The 5,554-nt window shown below is 46.7% G+C and overlaps 1 pseudogene; it reads left to right on the top strand.

Moving 5' to 3' along the window:
• Positions 1 to 2,838: 2,838 nt before the first annotated feature.
• Positions 2,839 to 5,245, top strand: LOC148315804 (uncharacterized; annotated as a pseudogene).
• The last annotated feature ends 309 nt before the right edge of the window (positions 5,246 to 5,554 follow it).

The following is a 5,554-nucleotide window of genomic DNA, read 5'->3' as shown; positions in this document are numbered from 1 at the left end:
ACGCAGTGAAGTGTTTGTTGTCCATGTAAGTCGCCGACGATCCGCGATCCTGAAGTTAATAATAAGTCATAGCAATTGATCATGAGTTGTGACTATTATATTATTTGATACTGTAATTGATTGTAAGCAGTGTCTACTCAAGGGCTCACGCTTGTCTGATTGGACATAACAGACAGCTTAACCCATTGTAGCCTGACGATTGGGCATCAGTCTCGCTACTAGTCACTCTTATTGATGCTGTAATTGATCATAAGCAGTATCAGAATTGTTTCAAAACATTTATGGCGTTGTCGGCAGGATCTCGGGAAAACTGCGACTTGGACATGGCTTGTTGTTTGAGTAAGAGTAAAACTTTGGATGAACCCGAGGGGGGTTTTGCTGACTGCGTCTCGGGAGTGCCGGGGTGGGACAGTCGTGTTGACTGCGTCTCGGGAGTGCCGGGGTGGGACAGTCGTGAGTTTAGAGGACCCGAAGGGGGGTTTGCTGACTGCGTCTCGGGAGTGCCGGGGTGGGACAGTCGTGCTGACTGCGTCTCGGGAGTGCTGGGGTGGGACAGTCGTGCTGACTGCGTCTCGGGAGTGCCGGGGTGGGACAGTCGTGAGTTTAGAGGACCCGAAGGGGGGTTTGTTGACTGCGTCTCGGGAGTACCGGGGTGGGACAGTCGTGCTGACTGCGTCTCGGGAGTGCCGGGGTGGGACAGTCGTGCTGACTGCGTCTCGGGAGTGCCGGGGTGGGACAGTCGTGAGTTTAGAGGACCCGAAGGGGGGTTTGTTGACTGCGTCTCGGGAGTGCCGGGGTGGGACAGTCATGAGTTTAGAGAAATTGGGAAATTGTTGACGCGGAATGGGGGACGCCCTGGTCCGTGGGTTAACATGCCAGTGGGGGCCAGCCCGACGTCAGTTAAGGATTTACTGACTCAGGTGGTGGTCTGTAAAAGAGCGCCTTTGGGGGGTGTGCGGAAGATGATGTGGATTTGTGCAGAAGCATGGCGGGAGAAGAATAAGGCGTTAGACGCTGCTCTCCTCGCTGGTGCGCGTAAAGATCAAGAAATTCTAATGCAGAACAATAAGATCGAAGAACTAGAGAAGGAAATATCTAGATTAAATTCTGTGTTGGAAAAAACAATTGTGCATATTTCCAAGAAAGCACGAGCTAACCAGCGGAAAACTGATCGCCGCGTTGAAACGCAACAAATACGGGCGTTTACGAGAGATCTTGCGGGCGAATGGGAGCCGGAGGGCTGGGAAGGAGATATATGGGGGGATGGTGACGTTGAAGTAACAGCCCCTGCCACCGGGCAGTCCCTCTATCCAAAATTATCACATTTGCAAATAAAACCGATAGCACGCAGGCGTGAAGAGCAAAATGTGGTATTGACTATTGTGGATGTCGAGCGGGATGCTAATGGGGTTGTCGTAGTGGACGCTGAAGGAAACCCCATTGTGCGGAGACAGGAGTTTCCTGAACCCGCACCGCGAGTAACTGTAACTAAGGAAGATTATTCACAGGACGAAATCACACAAATTTCCACCAAATATAAACAGCGTGGTGGGGAGCCCACTGACTCATGGATCAGACGTCTGTACGAGGAAGGTGCAGATGCAATTGGGCTGGATCAGGGGGACAGACGCGCTATGTGGAGAGCGTTAATAGACGCGGGAGTCCCTCATTCGGAGAGTGATGGACAATCAAACGAGTTTTTGATGGCCAGGTGCAGACAAAGAGGACTTAAAGTTAATTGTTTGCGCTTTGAAGAACGATCCGGTCGTTCTGAACTTGCAGAATTGGCAGGACTGCTTAAAGATATGATAAAACCAGCTGTGCCCTCTGCCCCTCCCGTGGAGGGGAACAGAGAGGAATGTTTGGAAAGCAGCAGTGAGGATGAAAGGTATGTTGCAGCCGTTCGAAGAAAAAAAAAAAAAAGGGCAAGAGGTCTCAAGTCTTTGATCTCTTAGGATAGGATGAAGGTCAAGCCTTTGTTGCCAGCCAGTCAAAATTGTCAGAACGAAGGAGTGTCGGTGATATTCGACCCTATGTAAAGCTAGAAATTTATTGGAATAATTCGGTTCAATGTGTTTTGGCACTGGTTGACACAGGGGCGGAGGCCTCGTTGATTCAAGGAAATCCCAACAAAATGAAGGGCACCCTAGTCCCGGTACAAGGAATAGGGGGGCAAATTATAAATGGAAAGGCAGTAACTTTGCCTTTGAAAATTGGACACATGCCAATTCGGAAATATGAAGTGGTGGTTACACCCATCGCAGAATGGATAATTGGAATGGACATACTGGCTGGAATGACCTTGCACCTGAAAGGGCAGTAAAATCGCCCAGTTGGTAATAAAACCGTGCAATATGACAACAGTTCAGGAAATTCCTAAACCAGTGATAAGATCTGGGCGAGGCTCAGGGGGCTTTGGCTCAACCGACAGGGCCGGAGCTAAGGTTTGGGTAAAACAAAACTCAGGGCCCCCCCGGCTGCTGAGATAATTGCACAAAGAGACGACGCTACAGTGAGCGTCTTATTTGAAGAAGAAGAAAAATGTGTTATTTACGTGAAAACTAATCTGTGCCTTTCAATTGTAGGAACTAACTGTGTTCATTACAGCCGGTGTGGATGACGTGGTGGGAGTTGTTTGTGGGACGGGCCGGCAACGGATCAAGACGCCAAGGCCGTTATCGAAGTCCGGTACGGTGATGGTGTCGGCTGCTTGGTCATCCTCTTCCTTGACCTTGGTGCCATGGTCCAACTCTCCTGGGAGCAAACGACCGGACGCCTTCTGTACCCCCGAATGCAGGGCCCGCTGTCATGGAATCTGACCGGCAGTGAGAGGGTAAGGGGGTCAACGTGACCCAGGATGGAGTGACGTGTCCGGGGGGCGGGCTGTGTGCGGTGGCCAACCTCACCGCTGATGCAGTATTCTGGAGTCCTGGAAAAGAATCAACCCAATGGCTGTTTCGTAACGGAACTAGAATCTGGATCAAGTCCAGGGTGGAGCTGTGCGCAGTGAAACCAGGTACGATGGAAGGAGATGTCAAGAGCTTTTGGTTCAGAGCAGAGTGTGATCCGACCCGTCAAGGAAAGAACTGGACCAAATGACTCATCCCAGAGAAGGGGAGAGGCGTTAGTAAAGCGACCCCCCCCCCCACACACACATTACAAACACCCAGCTGGTACCTATAATTGATACATGTACACCCTTGGCACAATCAGCAATAACTACGAAAATGTATTGTATTTCCTGTTTTTCCCACGTGTGTTCGAAAGAAGAGAGAGTGTTAACACGACACCTTATTGGGGGGAACCGGAACGTTATTGGGGGTATCTAACACCATTGATAATGAAGTGACACGCTATAAATTAGCTGGGACCGGACAGGGAACTCATGATGCCCTACTAAAAGTAGGAATGTGGCTTCCTAATTCAATAGTGGGACAAAACGAAAATGCTAAACTGTGGCAAAATGTATTTAAATGGGAATTAAATATGTGGAACGCCACTAGTGAAGTGTTAACCAATGTAACTAAACAGCTAAACTGGACCACATGTAGCATACAAAACCTACATGCGCAGACGCAAAAAGAGCGTTTCGTACGAGTAATGACTACAGGAAATTACCAGGAGTGGCGTAGTGTCTGGAATATATCCTCTGAGTTGTGGTGAACCCAAACACAAACCAGACCTTTAATACCGATCTTTGCGAAAACACTGATAAAGGACTAGCTTGTAAATTGCATCATGAATTTGTTAATCCTTGCTTAACCAACGTAAACTTCACCTTGTGCGATTGGTCGAGGGAACCTAGTAGGGACATTTTGTGGCAGGTGGGGCCGCATACCTCAGTGGGGAAACGGGACGTATTGGTTGACAAATTACACAGTTGCTAGCCGGTTTACGGCTGTACAATGGGAAGTGCTACGCACACCATGGCAAATCTCTTTGGAGCGTTTCAAATGCGCATTGGAACGATCCACTGAGGTAAAGAAATTGATAAAGTCACATGCGTCCAATGTTTCCCAACTGATGGTATCGACATTGCATGCTGCTAAAATCATTCAGCAACAGTCTGCTCATCATTGGTGGGACATATTTTCAGGCTTGTCACAAACTGCTAGGGCAACGTTGCTTCCACCAATGATTTTGGTTTTAATAGCTATCGCTTTGACTACGCTATGCAATATTGGAATTTGTGTTTATGTTCGACGAATTCGATTAGAAGTAGAAAAAGAAATATATCATTGCATGGAACCATGAGAATAAAAATTGAAACTGTCAATTCTTGGTATAACCGTTATGTGTGTGAACTAACTTTAAATTTAGAAGAAGAAGGGCATATCTTTGAATATGTCCGCCGGATTGGAAATGAATATACCAGGCGAGAAATCCATTGTACCACGCACATAGACATGTTGACTCATGTGGTGGTAAATGTTTTACAGGATCATTGGTTTTGCTTTGCTCACTCATATAATGTACCATGGTTTCAGTGGATATTGGATAATTGGGAACAACACGTTAACGGGTTAATAAATTAGTGGAACCTGTTTGCATCAATTGGTGGTAAAACACCAGGAGTGGAATGAAGTGAAATATGGTTTATTAATGTTGTTTTACCACATAAATGCTGCATAATAACCATTTTATACCTATATGCACGCGTTAGTAGATGTCTGTGTTTATGTGTTATGAGAATTTGCGCAGGCTGTGTCTATATGTTGTGAGAATTTGCACAGGCTGCATCTATGTGTTATGAGAATTTGCACAGGCTACATCTATGTGTTATGAGAATTTGCACAGGTTGTATCTATGTGTTATGAGAACGGGAATAATTGGAAAGAATTCGTACAGGGCCTAAGCACCAGGAATGTCTGACTCATGTGAAAAGGTACAGTCGATAACGAAAAGGGAGTGAGGATTGGCAGAGGCCAAAGTTGTGCGAAGGGCCATGCGAACCATCAAAGCGCACTCGAACGGGAGGGGTTGGGATGAAATATTGGCTATAAGAATGTGACGAAGGCAAAACGAAAGTAGAGTCGGCTGAGGGTTTTACGCGCGGACGCCCAGCATCGTATTTTTTGCTCGCATTACTGAGGACGCCGGGGCTCTCCGTCCTTCCAGCACACGGTAATGAGATTTATGTCTTGCATGTAATCTATGAGCTGAAATACAATTGTTGCTTGCTTGCTTGCTTGTACACTTTATACTGTGGGTTAAATAAAATGTGCCGCTTGTTTAACGCAGTGAAGTGTTTGTTGTCCATGTAAGTCGCCGACGATCCGCGATCCTGAAGTTAATAATAAGTCATAGCAATTGATCATGAGTTGTGACTATTATATTATTTGATACTGTAATTGATTGTAAGCAGTGTCTACTCAAGGGCTCACGCTTGTCTGATTGGACATAACAGACAGCTTAACCCATTGTAGCCTGACGATTGGGCATCAGTCTCGCTACTAGTCACTCTTATTGATGCTGTAATTGATCATAAGCAGTATCAGAATTGTTTCAAAACACATGCTCAAGGCCTAAACACTCATCCGAGCAAATATAAGGT

Source organism: Idiotropiscis lumnitzeri, unplaced genomic scaffold (genome assembly GCF_059441095.1).
Source record: "Idiotropiscis lumnitzeri isolate Australia: NSW breed Sydney's pygmy pipehorse unplaced genomic scaffold, RoL_Ilum_1.0 HiC_scaffold_37, whole genome shotgun sequence".
In the NCBI taxonomy this organism is placed as follows: domain Eukaryota; kingdom Metazoa; phylum Chordata; class Actinopteri; order Syngnathiformes; family Syngnathidae; genus Idiotropiscis; species Idiotropiscis lumnitzeri.
Note: the sequence above shows the minus strand (reverse complement) of the source record. Positions and strands in the feature narration are given on the sequence as shown.